The 21,069-nt window shown below is 45.8% G+C and overlaps 1 protein-coding gene across 1 annotated transcript in view; it reads left to right on the top strand.

Moving 5' to 3' along the window:
• Positions 1-7,954: 7,954 nt before the first annotated feature.
• LOC310782884 (heparan sulfate glucosamine 3-O-sulfotransferase 5) overlaps positions 7,955-21,069 on the top strand; it is an 84,497-nt gene continuing 71,382 nt past the window's right edge. Inside the window, exon 1 of the mRNA XM_083643674.1 lies at positions 7,955-8,091. The gene's annotated coding sequence lies outside the window, so the exon portion shown is untranslated. The remainder of the gene's footprint in view (positions 8,092-21,069) is intronic.

The following is a 21,069-nucleotide window of genomic DNA, read 5'->3' as shown; positions in this document are numbered from 1 at the left end:
GTGTATCTATCTACTGCTCCCCTATAGCAATAGGGAGTGGACTTGTTAAACAATATGGGTCTGCAGTACTTTGAAATACTGTGAAAACTGAGATGAAATAGTGATGATCTGATGAGCTTATATAGCACATCATAATCGGATATGAGCCCCCCCCCCCTGCGTTTTCCCCTCAGGAACATCATTCTAGTCATTCTATTTACACAACTGAAACAGATCATATAAATAATTGTGCATGAAAAATTTGAATTAGACATCAGAGGTGACTTCATTGCCTCGGGTTATTGCCTTGGCATCTTCCATTGGCTGTCAGATAAATTATTAATTATTACAGTATGTACTATAAGGTTGGGTTACGTGGAATGTTAGACCCAGCACACCTATTGTTGCACAGTAGAGGCAATGTGCAACCATTACTAACGACCAGGTTAAAGGAAAAATCCACACTAAAACGCTTTAACAGCTAAAAGCAGCTATAGACAATATTCACAGCGTGGCCATCTTGGAATGACGTCACCAGCTGGTTGGGAAAGCCAGAGAGGCTCTCATCTAAACCCATTGATAACCATGTCTGAACATGGAGCAGTGGACCAACAGTTTGAGTTCTGTCACACCAATTTGGTTTGATCACATCGATAAATGGGCAGATGAATGTGTACATGATTTTAAAAAAGGGCTATACAGCAACTGGATCGAGTCTTATATCCACGAAATTCAAGGAAGCGCAGTCGATGCTCTAAATTGTAAACTGTAGTACACCCTCGCACCACTGAGCACCGAACCGATACATCTGGCGCTGTGGAGCAGTTGAACCCGAAATGACATAGCCGAAGAAGGCTGTGTTTGAGCTTAAACTTTGGCACTGGCATGTGAATAAGGGCTTGGTATTGGAAACTACGCAATATTTGGGAATACCATGGCACCCAAATCTTGAAAATTGTGTCGGAGGTGACACCTCTGACAACTTTAGTAGCGCTAACATTGACGCTAGCTAGGTTAGCGCCTTCGCTAGCTAGGTTAGCGCCTTCGCTAGCTAGGTTAGCATGACAGTGGTGTGGGCTGCACGCGACATACACGTTATCAATCACAATAAAACTGTACCTACTTTTGATTGAAAGCAAAAGGTTCACACCCCTGCTTTGGGGGAAGTCATAAATTACAACACATACAACACATCTCTTGGAATGCATTGAATATTTAAAGGAACAGTTCACTCAAAAATGAACATTCTGTCGTATCTACTCACTTTCACGCCAGTTGAAAACGCAGGTGAAGTTTGTCTATAGTCTAAGAGAAGGATAGTCACCTTTGACTTCAGTATGCAGTACAACTCAAATCAACCGTGACTAGCTTCCTCTTGAGTTGTGCTGGCAACCTCCCTGTGTGTTATGGACCAACTGCACCTCTGATTCAACTGGGATGAGGGTGAGTAGATGATGCCAGATTAATATTTTTGGATGAACTGTGCCTTTAAGCAGCTTGTCAGTGGCTTTAGATCCTACAATGTGCATATAATGATAAGGGGGACGTAACGGCGCAGGATGTAGGCGTGAGCAGCATGCTCCTGTCTTCCAGGCGGGCTGAAGACGAGCAGGTGGGAGAGAGGGCAGATGATTGAGGTGAGGCAGGGTGGCCATTGGACGTGAATGTCATGTATGAGAGATCAATGGTGTGACAGGAGCTGGTGGAGAGGCGCGGCATGCTGACAGCTCCAGCATGAATATTTACAGCCTTGCCATTCTCTCTGTCTGCAGGAGCCTGGCCTCTCCTCTCCTCTGTGGGTTTGACATATACAGGCTTTTTATGTATGCGTGTGTCGATACGTGTGTCGTCCATAACGCAGCGTTATTAAACAACAGCCTGTTGTATCATCTTAGGTTCACCAGGCATTGTGCTGCATCAAACCCAAACCAAAAACAAGAAGCTTCTGTTCAGCAATTTTGGTAAATTGTCTACCAACCACTCAAAAGTGCTTTACCACACATGCCTACATTCCCCCATTCCCCCATCGATGCTGGCAAGCTACCAAGCAGGGTGCTGCCTGGCACAGCCGTCGGGAACAATTTGGGGTTCAGTCAGTATCTTGCCCAAGGACACTTCAACATGCAGACTGGAGGAGCCGGGCATTGAACCACCAAACTTCTGATTAGTGGACAACCTGCTATTCTTTTTTTTTCCCCTATATGGTTTTCAAAAAACAATCAGAATTTTTCACATCTACAGAGACATTTAGTTTAGTTATACTCTACTACTATTTTCTTTGTAGTAGGTAATGTAACGTTACCTCTAACGTTATACCTAAAGCTAGTAAGTTAGTACCTACAAGCTACTCAATACTGATCAACCCATGTGTGTCTACTTAAGCCAGGCGCTATCAGACCAAAATGCAATCCAGAATAGACCTTAGACAATTATAGCGTAAGTAAGGATGTCAAAGTGGTTAGATTTTTTTCCACAGGTTGTTTTATAAAGTGCATAACTACCTTGTTTCCTTCTTACAAAGACGTCCTCATTGGAAATGGGACCACTTATCTGAAACGAGCCGAGTAGAAGCAACATGCTGGAAGAGGACCAGGCAGCCCCTTGATTGAAGATGTTATTAACCCATTTCCCGCACGTAACGTAACATCCCCCCCACCCTTCATTTCAAGTGATTCTTAGCGGAGGTGAGGTTGAGAGCTTTCCTGGAGAGCCACTCAGCTAGAGATCAAAGCACCAGCCCCAACTGGATTAATAGCCCCCTCTCAGTGTGATTACACCACGCACACAGGTGCACTATACATGCAGGACGCCCTCCATGCAGTGTGATTACACCACGCACACAGGTGCACTATACATGCAGGAGATGCCCTCCATGCAGTGTGATTACACCACGCACACAGGTGCACTATACATGCAGGAGACGCCCTCCATGCAGTGTGATTACACCACGCACACAGGTGCACTATACATGCAGGACGCCCTCCATGCAGTGTGATTACACCATGCACACAGGTGCACTATACATGCAGGACGCCCTCCCTGCAGTGTGATTACACCACGCACACAGGTGCACTATACATGCAGGACGCCCTCCATGCAGTGTGATTACACCATGCACACAGGTGCACTATACATGCAGGACGCCCTCCATGCAGTGTGATTACACCACGCACACAGGTGCACTATACATGCAGGAGACGCCCTCCCTGCAGTGTGCTTACATCACGCACACAGGTGCACTATACATGCAGGAGATGCCCTCCATGCAGTGTGATTACACCACGCACACAGGTGCACTATACATGCAGGAGATGCCCTCCATGCAGTGTGATTACACCACGCACACAGGTGCACTATACATGCAGGAGATGCCCTCCATGCAGTGTGATTACACCACGCACACAGGTGCACTATACATGCAGGAGACGCCCTCCATGCAGTGTGATTACACCACGCACACAGGTGCACTATACATGCAGGACGCCCTCCATGCAGTGTGATTACACCACGCACACAGGTGCACTATACATGCAGGAGACGCCCTCCATGCAGTGTGATTACACCACGCACACAGGTGCACTATACATGCAGGACGCCCTCCATGCAGTGTGATTACATCACGCACACAGGTGCACTATACATGCAGGACATCCTCCATGCAGTGTGATTACATCATGCACACAGGTGCACTATACATGCAGGACGCCCTCCCTGCAGTGTGATTACATCACACACACAGGTGCACTATACATGCAGGATGCCCTCCATGCAGTGTGATTACACCACGCACACAGGTGCACTATACATGCAGGACGCCCTCCATGCAGTGTGATTACACCACGCACACAGGTGCACTATACATGCAGGAGATGCCCTCCATGCAGTGTGATTACACCACGCACACAGGTGCACTATACATGCAGGAGACGCCCTCCATGCAGTGTGATTACACCACGCACACAGGTGCACTATACATGCAGGAGACGCCCTCCATGCAGTGTGATTACACCACGCACACAGGTGCACTATACATGCAGGACGCCCTCCATGCAGTGTGATTACACCACCGACACAGGTGCACTATACATGCAGGAGACGCCCTCCATGCAGTGTGATTACACCACGCACACAGGTGCACTATACATGCAGGACGTCCTCCCTGCAGTGTGATTACACCACGCACACAGGTGCACTATACATGCAGGAGACACCCTCCCTGCAGTGTGATTACACCACGCACACAGGTGCACTATACATGCAGGAGACACCCTCCATGCAGTGTGATTACACCATGCACACAGGTGCACTATACATGCAGGACGTCCTCCCTGCAGTGTGATTACACCACGCACACAGGTGCACTATACATGCAGGAGACACCCTCCATGCAGTGTGATTACACCACGCACACAGGTGCACTATACAGGCAGGAGACGCCCTCCATGCAGTGTGATTACACCATGCAACTATACATGCAGGAGACGCCCTCCATGCCAAGTGGATTTCTTCCTCCGGGTTCTAAAGGATTTAACTGCAAGCAGTAGAGACACGACCATGTCATTCATTTCAAATGACTTAGACATAAACAAAGTGCGGTAGGTTTTACTTGGCAGCAGATGAGGAAGGAAAAAGTGAAATATCGAATATATATCATGCCTAACGTGGCAATATATTCTATGACAGCGTTTGGCAAAGGCGTGTGTTCGTAGTGTCAATGGCTCTGTTAAAGTGACAGGAGTTATCCTGTTAAATTATGGCTCTAATCATGGTCCAGGCCATCAGTAAAGCTTCACTCTAATATCACTAATGGCCAATATGGTAATTGTAGTACATTAAATGTCTAAGGACTCACATGATATCTTTTGGAGGATTTATCACCATGTTTTGGTTTATGGCTTTTCACACATTCTTGTACAACTTTGGTCGTCATTTCCATAATTGCCTTTGACACACTCTGACTTAATGTGGTGCATTAGAGAGAATAGCATTAGAGAATGGCACAAACACACACTGTGTATCTATTAAAAAAGTTTAACTGCTTGTTTTTTAGATGTGCAAGCAGCACCGCTGTGAGCTCAAACATAAAAGCCGGGATAAGGTGAATAATTTATGATCCTCATCCCCTCTCTGTGAAAGCATAACACACTCTTGAGCCTGATCTCAAAAATAAATAAATAACAATTCCATTGCTGCAGTAAATTGTGAGCAGGCGCCCCCAAATTGTGCATTAGTGAAATGTGAATGTGGAGTTGCGTAACGTGGTAGATCTCTCCACACACACACATGATCCACCATGCCATGGTGTCTCCCGGCGCAGGAAGAAGCCAGCCAAGTGGTCTTACACATGACAGCGTCAGTCTGCTGTGGGATGGCTGAATAATTCAAAGTTCTCACGCAGGCCCATCTGGTGGCCCAAAGCCCCGGCACAAGACACAAGACACAAGACACAAGGCACAAGACACAAGACACAAGACACAAGACACAAGACACAAGGCACAAGGCACAAGACACAAGACACAAGACACAAGACACAAGACACAAGACACACACTTCCTCAGACAGTCGCCCCCGAGCAGCAGATTGAGCTGCTTAGGGCCGAGCTGCAGTGTGCTGTGCTGTGTGGCAGATGGATGGTTTATTTGGGAGGATAGAGGCAATCACAGTTTCAGCTCAAATACTGTTGATATGACATCAGGTCTCTCTCTCTCTCTCTCTCTCTCTCTCTCTCTCTCTCTCTCTCTTTCTCTCTCTCTCTTTCTCTCTCTCTCTCTCTCTCTTTCTCTCTCTCTCTTTCTCTCTGAGAGAGATTTTTTTTTGTCTAAACTTCCTTTTACTTGTGTACATTTTATAATAATTGTTAACAATATCCAGGAGTGGCTTGGCAACATTTACGTATGCTCATTGTTATTGTTATTCTGAGAGAGCGCAAGAAAGAGAGAGAGAGAGAGAGAGAGAGAGAGGGGGCGGGGGCGGGGGATGTTGTAACTTTTGCTAAGAGTAACAAAGATAAATATTAACCAGTCAAGCAGCATGCTGCTGAAAATGCCTCCTGTAATCCCTGAAAGCTTTTCTTTTACAGCTTTTGATTCATTTTGTTCTGTTAAAATATATCTGGAAATGCCATTTGCATGTCTCATCTCTTAGGTGTATAGATTTTATATTAGTAGTAGACCTATAATATCCATGAGTGCTTTGACAATGGCAACTGAAATAGACTTGTACTAATAAAGCCATTCTGAGAGAGAGAGAGAGAGAGAGAGGGGGGGAGGGGGGGGGGGGGGGAGAGAGATGTGCAAACTCTGCAGGAATCAGAACAATCAGATCAAATTCCGAACAATGTTCAGATTTTGAAAATCTTCCATCAGATGGAAAACTCCAACAGGCTACCCAGGAGAGAAAAAGCAATGTGCCACACTGCAGCCAAAATGTCTCAGCCTGTCACAGACACACTGTCACATACTGTAGCCTACTTAAAGAAATGGCTAATTAATGGTTATATATTTGTTGACACATCAATTGCTTAGGCCTTAGTTTGCCTACTGACGTTTGGATTTGACTTTGCTTTGGTAATATGTAGCGTAGGCCTTAAACCGCTATCCGGGCGCTTCTCGCTCATACTGAGCATTAGCGCCCGGGGCGAACCTCAACGCATTTCCCATCAAACAATCGTGCCGCTCTCACGTCTAGGTATAAAAATGAACCCTTACCTGATCCAAACACGTGATGTGAAGACGCTGTCCGATGCCCAACATCCTCTTCTTTTAATAACATATAGTGGCCTCTTCCAAATTGTTGCATAAAATCCACTTTTCTGTCTTTGAAAAACCGAAAATGTAGGTGCAATACCATTCCAGAAGTGTGGGGGGCATTAGTGAGTATACAGTGAGTAAACAGTGAGTCGTTGTTCCGGGTTGCTCCAGATGAATGATTTACCAGCAAGTTAGTTTGTCACACCTTGAGGGGAAATGTTTGATAGCGTTACCAACTATGGTTACCAAACTATAAAAGTGAAAGTTACAAGAAAAGAAGAAAATCCCTTTCCGCTCCCTGCAACCTCTGCCATTGGCTCCAACCGACCGGCTCCGCCCATTAATGTATTTATTTTCCGCTCCCTGCATGTCGCTCTCAAATCCGTCCGTCGCTATGAAACAACAATAACAACTCCAGCTCGTTGCTAGTAGCAAGTAGCAACTTATTGCTATATGCTGAAAATGGTAAGTTTAGACTACACAGCGGTCACGTTCACTTCATTTTGATCAGGTGAAACGCAGCATGCGTGCGAGCGCTGTTACACCCCTTTTGACGGAGCCTGCTGACAGATTTTCGATGCAAGTCGAAAGTCTGTCTCGAGAAATTATTCTGAGACAGACAGACAGACACGCACGCACGCACGCACGCACGCACGCACGCACACACACACACACACACACACACACACACACACACACACACACACACACACACACACACACACACACTGGTGACAGCCCTGAGACTGCTTTGAATAAAACACACGCATCATATTACTATATACTGTACTTTGGCTCGGAAACTTTTTTTACACAACACTGCCCCAGCGAGTTGAGCATCTTTGCGCATCCAGCCCCCCACCTCCTCCTCCTCCTCCTCCTCCTCCTCCCAGGAACACGCCCCAACTCTCACCACCAGCCGATCCGCTCACAACTCAGCCACACGCAGGCAGGCAGCTGCACCGTGCAGGGCTACACCCACTACATCCGACCACCGCAAGTGGACTTCAAAAGCCTGAAGTTGCAACCCATCATCAGTCTTCCAGACTTCCTAAACGGAGTCTCCTGAAATGACAAAAGAGACAAACATCTCATCTGAAGCGGGACGGTAAAGCGCTCCTCCGACGCGTTTCTTTCTGCAGATTTGCGCGCCTATCTGCCAGAGCACTTGCGTCCAAGTAATTGTTGTTTAGTTGGTGCCCACTTCTTCTACCCACGACTTGTGCTGTGTTCGTACCGCCTTCCTTCCAGCCTCCGAGGGAGATGTGGAGACGCGCTCTGACCTCCGCTGCCTCCCGGCCGTTCCTGCTGAGCGCCTGGCTCCAAGGGTAGCCCGTCGTGTCCCGTGGAGGATGCCGAACAGGTAAGCGCACCAGCCGGCTCTCTTTCTGGAGTTTCACCGGACGTGTTGTTCACGCATTTCCAATATGGAAGCATAAGTACAGTAGGTACACCTAAAATCACTATGATTAATGTACTATGCCCATATGTGTCTATGGCACCCGACAGTGAATTTACAGGAACATTATCTTACTTCATGTTTTCTTATCTCTTTATGGTATCACTATAATATTCATATAGTATGGTAATAACTTATTTGAGAGTTAGAGTTTTGCAGTGGTATTTGTGCAATAGCCTATACCCTTATAAAATTCATTACATGATTATTCTAAGTCATTATATAAGAGTAGGATGACAATTGTCTCCAAAATGAGCATTGATCCTGGTGGGAAGTTGCAGTGTTATGGAAATTCTGTTTTTATTGTGAGGAATGATCCGTGTAAAAGTGCCACTATAGGCTGCATGTTTGCAAAGTTGAGTTGCCTGATGGCAAAGGCAGGTAAGAGAACGACTGATCAAACTTCATATGCTGGTACTTACTATTTTTGAACTGAACTGTGTAGCAATTGTGTGCTGAAGTATTCTAGTCTATAGGATATTTTGACAGAACATCATTTGCAGTAGCACTGTAACCACGGTTAAATATTTCCCATTGCATCCCACACTGCAGAATATTAAATGTGGATGATGATGAGCTCGGTGTGATGATCCATATCGGTTCAGTTTCATCTCACCATGCAGCACAGCCTTTTCCTATTTGAGCAGAAATGCTCCACATCGTCCCTGGTGTATTCAGCACATGTTTCCTCTGGGGCTTTCTCTCAGCTCAGTGTTCAGGAGGAAGACTGCTTTTGTACGCAGAGGAGATGTCTTTGTTTGTCAGGTACAAACGGAGAAAACCAGACATTTGCAGTTATGGGACGATGTTGAAGCAGGAATACTATAGTGCCTTATATCTTGCAACATATTTCTTTTTACTTTCCAACATTTCTCTTGTAGTTTCGCTGCTTGTTGGTTTCATTTGCTGGCTTGTCATCAGTGTGCCATCAGTCCTGCCTCCGGTCATTTGTTGTTGTCACAAGAGACGGGTGCTGTTTTCAGCACCGGGGTGTATCATCACTCTGCATTAACACTCTTAACAGGGATTTAATTATTAGTTAAGTACCAACATCTCAGTGCCAGGCTGTGAAAAGGAAGATGAAAAGACATTATGAGTGAACCAGCAGAGTGATGGGTGGCATGCACACACATACACACGCACACACACACGCACGCACGCACGCACGCACACACACGCACACACGCACACACACGCAGGCACACACGCAGGCACGCACGCACACGCACGCACGCACACGCACGCACGCACGCACGCACACACACACACACACACACACACACACACACACACACCATATTTCAGTTTTGAATATGCATTCCCTGCACTGCTGGTGCCGACAGCTCTGAGACTGCTTTGAATAAAAAGCATCAGCTGGGAATATGGGCTTGGATACTCGAGGCAACAGCGTTTGCTTCTGTTGCAACACTGACCCAGGGCAAGTCCCAGCAGTGGTACCTCCGACTTGGTCAGACGTAACTACAGACACAATTGGCCATGTCTGCGGTTGGGAAGCCGGTGCAGGGTATGAGTCCTGGTCGCTGCACTAGCACCTCCTCTGGTCGGTTGGGGGTGCCTGTTTTGAAGGGGGGGAGGGGAACTGGGGGGAATAGCGTGATCCTCCCACGCGCTGAAGTACGTCGTGCCGGTGACACTCCTCACTGTCAGGTGAAAAGAAGCACCTGGCGACTGCACATGTATCGGAGGAAGCAAGCTAGTCTATGGCTCTCCACAGATCGGCAGAGGGGGTGGAGCAACGGGAACGGCACGGGAAATTGGCCTGAAAAATGGGAGAAAATCCGGGGGGGGAAATACTTGATCAAAAAAGACTGTTTCTTGTATCTAGCAGCTGTGCCATTACCCATCTCCACCTGAAGAAGGCAACATCTGCATGCCATCAGACTGATAACTGTGCATGGTGGTCTTGTCTTGTGGATGGGTGGGTCTGGATCTCCTCACAGGATAAATCTGGATGCTGCTGCTGCGGTGCTGAGGAGGGTCTAATCTGAGGTTATGATGGCACACACACACAGCAGCGAGGAGGACAGCATATTGGTCCATTCATCTTCATGAGGCCTGTGGGCACTTTGGGGCAGGGCCGCAGCGGACGTTGAGGGAAGGAGCTTTCGCCCTGAAAGCCGTCTCCGGTGACCTTCTGGGAGAGTAACAAATGGAGCGGCTCCACGCTCTGGCAGATGAAGCGGGCGACTTGGCCGAGGAGGCTGCTGCCAACTACAGTCTCAACTAAACTCTGCGAGGAGAGAGAAGAGAGTAGTAGCCCTATCAGTCACATTCTTTTTGTTACAGTGTCCCTTTCCTCCAGTGCATCCATCCCACCATTCTGCTCACGCCCCCCAAGTGACTTCTTATACATTTTGTTCACGTTCGGCTTGCGGAAGCACTAATTAAACGCATCCAGTATTCAGGCAACAACACCTACCTAGCAAAACAGGACCTTGGGCTTACCGGTTCCCGATGAGTTGAACAACAACACACAACTTAGTGAGCAGTGAGGAAGATACGGCCTGGCTTTGCAACACGCTGTACTGTCATCAGTGTAGATCCCAAACACAGACCTGCAACAGCCGGTTGACAAAGATGCGTTTGGGGAGGAGCTACAACGTGGAGTCATTTCTGTCTCAGAGAGAGAGAGAGAGAGAGAGAGAGAGAGAGAGAGAGAGAGAGAGATAGAGAGAGAGAGAGAGAGAGAGAGAGAAACTGTGGGATTGAAATCTGAGGATGGTGCAGATATTTGTCAGTCTTCCGCGCTGACACCCTTATCCAAGTCATCTTCCTGCGCCTGGTGATATATGACTAAGGTGACCGTCATCATTATTCACACAGACATGGGTCTTCTTCTCCCCCTGGCATCTCTTCCTCCTGGGTCTGATCAAGTGTGTTCTATCATCCTCCACGCTAATGATTTGTGGAGGTCTGCGGCGCCGCGGCGGCCTCTTGAAGGACGGCGCGTTGTAGCGCCTTCCAAAACAATATCCTAACCTCGTATCCATTAGCCATATGGGTTTCATTCCCCCAGATTTGCCCGATGCAATTTAGACGTCCTCCAGCGACGGTGCCAGAGAGCGCACACGCTCCACATTGATTTAATTGGATTTCTCCTTTGTCCCTCCTCTCATTTTCGACACTTTTGAGAGAAAAAAAACGCATTCTCTCAAGGCACTTGTTTGTTTTTCATCTATCATCTGCTTTGTGATGAACATAAATATGAAAAATGGAGACGTCATCATTCTCACAGTGAGTGTGTTGTACTCGACTCATCTCACAGTGAAGGTCTTTGCACACACAGTCCGATTGTTTTCGTATGCGTGTTTTTAATCCGTCATCTGAAAACACAGACGGGTCCCAGCTCGCAAAAATCTATTGACTGATGCGAAAAACGCAGAAAATCGAACCTCGTCCGAAATCTTAAACGACGGACGTAATTGTCGGACTCGGTGTGTCAATGATGATTGACACAAATGAGGTCGTATTCTTTTTTCTTTCGTGCGTCAATTTCGGACGAAAATACGGACTTGGTGTGCAAAAGCTATGAGTGTGTTGTACTCGACTCTGTATTCTGACCTGTAAAGTGGCTTCTCTTTTATTGTTTTGCTTCAGTGGGGGGAACAGTGAAGTGTGGTCGCTGGTCCCTCTGAACTGCTTTTGCATTTGAAAGCCTTTTGATTGAGTCTGTGATGGGTTTTGCATTCAGCGCATGGATCCATATTTACTAGCAGTGCAGTGTTTACTGTGTCATTGACTTCTGAACGCATACATAATGACGCTGGTTCTGGCTGGTTCTGGCTCGTGCTGCCCGTCTCGCCTCGCTTGCTAGATCTCCGTCCTCTTCTCCGGCCAGGCCTAAGAAGTCACCAGCCCAAAGCCCATAGAGAAAGAACAAGACGTTTGAAACAAAGACTAAACCCATCGCTTCACTCCAGACAAGATTTCTAGAAAAGTCCAACAAACATACTCTTCCCTCTCAAGTATATATGGGAAACCGTGTGGGCCTTTGCTCAGTGGGTCAGGCAGGGTTAGAGGTTCAATTCCCACTGGGGTCACTCATGCTTAAAATGTAAGCACTCGGGCTCCTGTAAGGTACTTTGGTACATCTCAACAAGTCATTTTGTCTCATATTCAGCCTTCATTTCTTTTCTTAAACCGAGAGAGAAATTCTTCCAGTGTTTCCCAGCAGCTTCACTCCTTTCAGGAATTCTCTAGAAATCCCAGTATCTTCAAACAAAGCAGAAAAAGGCAGATCACTGTGCTACTAACAAGACAATTACACTCTACACACAATTCTTGATACAAGTTGATTTGCATTGGAAAAAGTGAAATTGGCAACAACAAAAACGTCAAGAAAAATGTCGATTTGAGGACTCAGTAAATGGACTAAATGAGGAGATTTTTTGCAATGAAAGTAGTGTAAGTAGTTGTAAGCCAGCCGGCTCACTGTAAGCACAGATTGATAGCGCTGGCCTTGAGGAAGTGTCACCAGGTAGAGACAGACAGACAGGCTGGAGTTGAGGGATGTTCTCACTCTGTGCTCAGCGTTGCGTCACGTCCAGCGGAGGTGTCAGAGTCAAGTTAACGTCTCCTAACTATGAGGCACATTCCTCCATATTTCATCACCCACACAGATCTGACTGGATTTCAACGCATTTGTTCCTGCTGGCATTTCTGTCTCGTCTTACCAGCTCATAATCGGATTATAATGATGTCATTTGAGCGCAGACAACAGGATCGATATCCGAAGGAAAATACCGAAGATGTTCTCTTGGTTTTTATGAATCGATAGACGAGAAACAAAATCAAAGTTTGCAGTCGTCGGCGTCTCTGCAAGGTGTTTGGTTCGCAGGTATCATCATCTCCACTTACCTCTCTGTTGACCAAAATGATGAGAGCAGCGTCTCTCTGCCCCAGCTGACTGCAGATTACACACACACACACACACGCACGCACGCACGCACGCACGTACACACACACACACACACACACACACACACACACACACACACACACACACACACACACACACACACACACACACACACACCTTTTATTTTCTCTCAGCAGCGTATTGTGTTGCATCATGTGCTCAACACTTTCAGCCAGTCGCCAGAATGAAATGTCTACATTGCACGTTTCTAGAATCTATGGAAATGTAGAATATGAATATGAAGATTTTTTTTTTTTATTATTATTATTTTTCTGCCCCCCCCCAATTGTACTTTGACCAATTCCCCCTGCTGCCCCACCCCCTCTGCCGATCTTGGAGAGCCTACTCAACACTCCCCCCCCCCCTCTCTCTCTCAGCATTAGCGCATGCTGCTGGAAACATGACCATAAAAAAGATTGACCATCGAGGCTTTATTGACGTGCGCGGACATAATGCCACCGTACTAAATGCAAAAATCATTTCTAATGATATTTTCTAACCGAAAGCTGATTTAGGCGGAGTTGTTTGGGCAGACTGATGGCAGGCATAACAAGGATCTTCCCCTGTGGGAAGAGAAATTGGGGGCAAAAAGGCCCAGAAAAATACCTCACTTCTTTAGCATAGGATGCTTTTGGCTGCTTATCCTTTCTGCTCAAATAATGCTAAGCTAACGGGAACATGAGATAATAAGAAATAATGTTCCCTCACATGACTTTATCATACAAAGTAAAAAAAAGAGCAGATATAGCCGATAGACAGAGTAGGTTTTTGAGGACTTACAAATGATTATTGCCTTTAAAGGAGTTATTTACTGGCTTATCTCCGGCTTTTGCATGCAAATCTGTCCCACTAGAGTACTCAGACTGAACCCTGAATGGGACAGGCTTGGGTTTTGTCTGGCTGTCAGGGCCCTTCTGTCTGCCTGGAGATCCGGGCGTGATGCTTAATCCTCCACCGCTATCTACTGCTATCAATTAGAGCTTTTATGGGGAGGTGCTGTCAGCGTTACCATGGCAACCAGTGTCTTTGGCAGTGCGTTGCATCCCCTGCAGGGCCGTGGATGGAGCGCTCGCGAGTGTTACTGCACAGTGTTACTGCACAGTGTTGTTACTGCACAGTGTTACTGCACAGTGTTACTGCACAGTGTTACTGCACAGTGTTACAGTGTTGTTACTGCACAGTGTTACAGTGTTGTTACTGCACAGTGTTACTGCACAGTGTTACAATGTTGTTACTGCACAGTGTTACAGTGTTGTTACTGCACAGTGTTACTGCACAGTGTTACAGTGTTGTTACTGCACAGTGTTACAGTGTTGTTACTGCACAGTGTTACTGCACAGTGTTACTGCACAGTGTTACTGCACAGTGTTACTCCACAGTGTTACTGCACAGTGTTACTGCACGTTTGAAAGATTCAAAATCTTGATCGCCCGCAGAGACAAAAACAACAAGCATACTTAACAGTGTTGGCAAGTGACGGTGTTCACAGACCTACTTCCTCCTCGGCTTTCTTCCCTTGGCTGTTACTGTGATGCCATTTGCTCAGGCTATTGTGATTGTTAACGGAGTGCTTTGACCATTTAAGCAAGGTGCAAAGAGTGTCTATCAGGCAGCAGCAGCAGCAAGTCATTGGATGCTAGCCCAGCGTTTATATGGCATATACTTTTGCAACATACTTTTTGGCATATCACCTGTGCTGTGTGCTCATCCACTTTTACAAGCTGCTTTTAGATTGTGTCAAATGAAAATGTCTGAGCTAACAACTTACTATCCCTTGAATGTGGCTGGGATTTCCTATAGTACACTTTAAGAGTGGCCATGCAGGTTTCTTGAGGCGTTGTGATTCAGTGGTGGCTTTGACATTGTGAAGCTGAATATAATCCAGAGAGAGACAGGCCTGAGCTGCAGATAAAGAGTTAGTGAGTGGAGGGAAGAGTTTTGTCTCTCTGGCTGCTGTCTGGTCCATAGACTGTATATAAATATGGACATAGCCTCTGTGATGTCACCCATGGCCTCTGTGATGTCACCCATGGCCTCTGTGATGTCACCCATGGCCTCTGTGATGTCACCCATGGGTTTGTGGACTCCCCGTTTTGAAGCTTCACGTTTGGCATTTTGGCCGTCGCCATTTTGAACGAGAAGAGCCCCGGTGCCGACTCCACTGATCAGCGAGCTGCGTGATCAGTGGACAGGCGACCTGTCAATCACCTATCAATCACCTGTCAATCACGCCCTAAAACATAGTCTGCTTTATCGTCAATTTGACTCCAAATGGGACCATCATTTACAAAATGGAATTTACAATGAACACAATGAAAAGACTTGAAACTAGCGATTGAGACCATAAAGTCATTAGGAAAGTGTTTACTGAGGTCATAAATCAGGTGAGAAGTCGGGTCATTTTTCCATTCACTTCTATACAATCGGACTTCTTTTTGCAACCAGCCCATAGACTCTGTAAATGGGTGAGTTACTATAAATTATGAACCATAGTTATTATGGTGAGTTATTATGAATGGTTAAATTAGCTACCAAAACTTTTTTTTTCACCATGTTGATTTTTGCTGTAAAGGCAGGCATTTTAACATGGGGGTCGAATGGGGGATGATTCCCTTTTGCAGCCAGCCTCAAGTGGCCATTTAAGGAACTGCAATTTTTGGTCCTTCTGCGTTGGCCTAATTTTTCAGAACCTGGAGGTTGGGACTTGGTTTGGCCCTGTGCAGACAAGAGTGGAGCTGATGAGGAGAACGCTGAACCTTCTTTGGGATGAGGAAAACCCCAGCCAGGCCCCTCGATCCCACCTGTGAGTTATGGCCCTCTGTTATCTGATGGAGCTCCTAGTCGCCGGTCCAGTGTTGTTTTGAAGTCTTCTTCTCACTTACGACGCATTGATCGCTCTTGCCAAGTGTTAATGATGAGTCACAGCACCGCCGCTGGCCGTATTCTGTTACTGCGCTCTCTTACCTGTCGTGAAGGTTCAAGAAGATGCCGTTGGAGAAGTAGATTATGGAGCCAAAACGCAGTTAGAAATAGCCTTCGCCCAAGAAGAAATGTTGAGCGCGGTTTGAAATGTTTTGAATGTTTTATTGCTTTCTGTCGCCGGAGGAGATGGATGTTTTCTTAAAGCTGAAGCCGGTGTAAAATACTGCTGGGAGAATGGCAGGAGAATCATTTACACAAATTAATGGTTAGACTCCCCGGCGTTTTAATTTATACTGCTTTCATTTTTCTATTGACTGCGGGACTAGGTGCTATTGGGAGCGTGTGATGAAAGATGTAATGCCCAGGGATGAAAGATGTAATGCCCAGGGATGACAGATGTAATGCCCAGTGCGTCTATGTGCGTCTGCAGCAGCTCATGCAGTAGTATGTGTGTTTGCAGCACCTCATGCAGTAGTATGTGTGTCTGCAGCACCTCATGCAGTAGTATGTGTGTCTGCAGCAGCAGTATGTGTGTCTGCAACAGCTCATGCAGTAGTATGTGTGTCTGCAGCAGCTCATGCAGTAGTATGTGTGTCTGCAGCAGCTCATGCAGTAGTATGTGTGTCTGCAGCAGCTCATGCAGTAGTATGTGTGTCTGCAGCAGCTCATGCAGTAGTATGTGTGTCTGCAGCAGCTCATGCAGTAGTATGTGTGTCTGCAGCAGCTCATGCAGTAGTATGTGTGTCTGCAGCAGCTCATGCAGTAGTATGTGGCTCTGCAGCAGCTCATGCAGTAGTATGTGTGTCTGCAGCAGCTCATGCAGTAGTATGTGTGTCTGCAGCAGCTCATGCAGTAGTATGTGGCTCTGCAGCAGCTCATGCAGTAGTATGTGTGTCTGCAGCAGCTCATGCAGTAGTATGTGTGTCTGCAGCAGCTCATGCAGTAGTATGCGGCTCTGCAGCAGCTCATGCAGTAGTATGTGTGTCTGCAGCAGCTCATGCAGTAGTATGTGGCTCTGCAGCAGCTCATGCAGTAGTATGTGTGTCTGCAGCAGCTCATGCAGTAGTATGTGTGTCTGCAGCACCTCATGCAGTAGTATGTGGCTCTGCAGCAGCTCATGCAGTAGTATGTGTGTCTGCAGCAGCTCATGCAGTAGTATGTGTGTCTGCAGCAGCCTCAGATGGAGCTCATGCAGTAGTATGTGTGTCTGCAGCAGCTCATGCAGTAGTATGTGTGTCTGCAGCAGTAGTATGTGTGTCTGCAGCAGCTCATGCAGTAGTATGTGTGTCTGCAGCAGTAGTATGTGTGTCTGCAGCAGCTCATGCAGTAGTATGTGTGTCTGCAGCAGTAGTATGTGTGTCTGCAGCAGCTCATGCAGTAGTATGTGTGTCTGCAGCAGCCTCAGATGGCGGCTGAGAGAGACTTTCATTTAATGGCAAGCTAAATTATTCACATGATAAGAGCGAATACATTATTCTCCCCAGTTCCCCCCCTCCCCTAACCGACCAGGGGAGGCACTAGTGCAGCGACACATACCCTTCATCTGGATTCCCACACGCAGACATGTTCAATTGTGCCTGCATGGACGCTCGACCAAGCCGGAGGTAAGACGGGGGCTCGAACCTGCGACTTTCGTGTTGGTAGACAATGTTGGTAGGGAATCTAGCGCTGCACTACCCGGAAGCCCGGAAGATGGAGTATAATTGAGGTCAATTTTCCAACAAAGCTTTTAATTTTTGACGATTATGTTCATTGTTGAACATCCGCCACAACGTCGATGTAAGGTCCTCAAAGGTTTATTGTTGTCTCAGGTCAGTCCTGCAATTCTGCATTCAGGTCAGCTTTTAACTGCCCGGAGAGATTTAATAAAGGCCGTGTCAGAGGCTTTAACTGCCCGGAGAGATTTAATAAAGGCCGTGTCAGAGGCCATAAAGGCTGGGAAGCTGGAAATATTCGGCAGTCAAAATAGGAAAACCCTATTAATATTTAATGTGTCCCACTGTAGCAGAGTGGAGTTGAACTCGTTATTTTTTTCTCTCCCTTTGCCATCCATTAGCTATGTCATCAATATGGGCGAGACTAGGGATGCAGTCATTATAGATTTTGATGGTATGATTATAGTCTGAGGGGAAATCACGCTTTCATGATTATTATGTATTAATTTATTTCACAGGATAATTCATGGCAATCTCACCCATGTTCTTATCTGTTTACAATACATTCACACTACTGTTAGTAGATTGGTTAACTACATTTTCCTTGTGCACAACTTCCACAGTACCATAATGTCCCTTTAACTTCCACAGTACCATAATGTCCCTTTAACTTCCACACAGTACCATAATGTCCCTTTAACTTCCACAGTACCATAATGTCCTTTTAACTTCCACAGTACCATAATGTCCCTTTAACTTCCACACAGTACCATAATGTCCCTTTAACTTCCACAGTACCATAATGTCCCTTTAACTTCCACAGTACCATAATGTCCCTTTAACTTCCACACTACCATAATGTTCCTTTAAAGGTCCCAATTCGTGCAGCTGTAACCTCTTAAAAACGTGTGTCTCTGGTCCATAAAACATGATTCTGGATTAATCTGTCGAAAATATAGCAAACCCGTTTGTTGTGACGGAGTTCTCACTCCCTCTTCTGGTTGCTTCCCAAGAACGGCTTGTTTCTATAATATATTCAGAACTAACAGTTCCCATTGGCCGCTGAGGGAGAGCCCGCCCCAGGCTCCCAGCGGCCAATCAGATTAGCGTCTGTGGACCAGCACGCTAGGTTGCGAGTTATCGTTAACTAAACGGTACTACGCTAAAGAGGACATCTCAAAATGCCTAGACTTACCGAATGCACCTCTGCAGTTGCTGGATCACGTACAGTTGGCGTCGCTCCAGCTAGAAGTGTTAATTTTGTGGCTATAGACTAAATAGTGCAGGTAGCTTGTGTGAGAGAGACCCGCGTAGTATGCAGGAGGAAGCTAGTGACGTCCCGATTCCCCCAGATTCCCCTCTGGGCAAACGAAGCGTTTGGGGGTGTGGCTTGGAGGAGACTGCAGAGGGACGCTGGATAGGGACAAATCCAACTGTGGCAGTTTTGAGCGTGTGACCACTCATTACAGGGAGGGCTGACAGCAGTATATATGCATTTACAAGTAAAAACAGCTTTTGCACGGAATGGGACCTTTAACTTCCACACTACTATAATGTCCCTTTAACTTCCACAGTACCATAATGTCCCTTTAACCTCCACAGTACCATAATGTCCCTTTAACTTCCACAGTACCATAATGTCCCTTTAACTTCTACACAGTACCATAATGTCCCTTTAACTTCCACACAGTACCATAATGTCCCTTTAACTTCCACAGTACCATAATGTCCCTTTAACTTCCACAGTACCATAATGTCCCTTTAACTTCCACAGTACCATAATGTCCCTTTAACTTCCACAGTACCATAATGTCCCTTTAACTTCTACACAGTACCATAATGTCCATTTAACTTCCACAGTACCATAATGTCCATTTAACTTCCACAATACCATCATGTCCCTTTAACTTCCACACAGTACCATAATGTCCCTTTAACTTCCACAGTACCATAATGTCCCTTTAACTTCCACAGTACCATAATGTCCATTTAACTTCCACAGTACCATAATGTCCCTTTAACTTCCACACAGTACCATAATGTCCCTTTAACTTCCACAGTACCATAATGTCCCTTTAACTTCCACAGTACCATAATGTCCATTTAACTTCCACACAGTACCATAATGTCCCTTTAACTTCCACAGTACCATAATGTCCATTTAACTTCCACAGTACCATAATGTCCCTTTAACTTCCACACAGTACCATAATGTCCCTTTAACTTCCACAGTACCATAATGTCCCTTTAACTTCCACAGTACCATAATGTCCCTTTAACTTCCACAGTACCATAATGTCCCTTTAACTTCCACAGTACCATAATGTCTCTTTAACTTCCACACAGTACCATAATGTCCCTTTAACTTCCACAGTACCATAATGTCCCTTTAACTTCCACAGTACCATAATGTCCATTTAACTTCCACAGTACCATAATGTCCATTTAACTTCCACAGTACCATAATGTCCCTTTAACTTCCACACAGTACCATAATGTCCCTTTAACTTCCACAGTACCATAATGTCCCTTTAACTTCCACAGTACCATAATGTCCCTTTAACTTCCACACAGTACCATAATGTCCCTTTAACTTCCACAGTACCATAATGTCCCTTTAACTTCCACACTACCATAATGTCCCTTTAACTTCCACAGTACCATAATGTCCCTTTAACTTCCACAGTACCATAATGTCCCTTTAACTTCCACACAGTACCATAATGTCCCTTTAACTTCCACACAGTACCATAATGTCCCTTTAACTTCCACAGTACCATAATTTCCATTTAACTTCCACACAGTACCATAATGTCCATTTAACTTCCACACTACCATAATGTCCCTTTAACTTCCACAGTACCATAATGTCCCTTTAACTTCCACACTACCATAATGTCCCTTTAACTTCCACACTACCATAATGTCCCTTTAACTTCCACACAGTACCATAATGTTCCTTTAACTTCCACACTACTATAATGTCCCTTTAACTTCCACAGTACCATAATGTCCCTTTAACTTCCACAGTACCATAATGTCCCTTTAACTTCCACACAGTACCATAATGTCCCTTTAACTTCCACAGTACCATAATGTCCATTTAACTTCCACACAGTACCATAATGTCCATTTAACTTCCACAGTACCATAATGTCCCTTTAACTTCCACACAGTACCATAATGTCCCTTTAACTTCCACAGTACCATAATGTCCCTTTAACTTCCACACTACCATAATGTCCCTTTAACTTCCACAGTACCATAATGTCCCTTTAACTTCCACACAGTACCATAATGTCCTTTTAACTTCCACACTACCATAATGTCCCTTTAACTTCCACAGTACCATAATGTCCCTTTAAC

This window comes from Poromitra crassiceps (assembly GCF_964638095.1).
Source record: "Poromitra crassiceps genome assembly, chromosome: 9".
Lineage (NCBI taxonomy): Eukaryota > Metazoa > Chordata > Actinopteri > Beryciformes > Melamphaidae > Poromitra > Poromitra crassiceps.
This window is presented reverse-complemented; position numbering and strand designations above follow the sequence as displayed.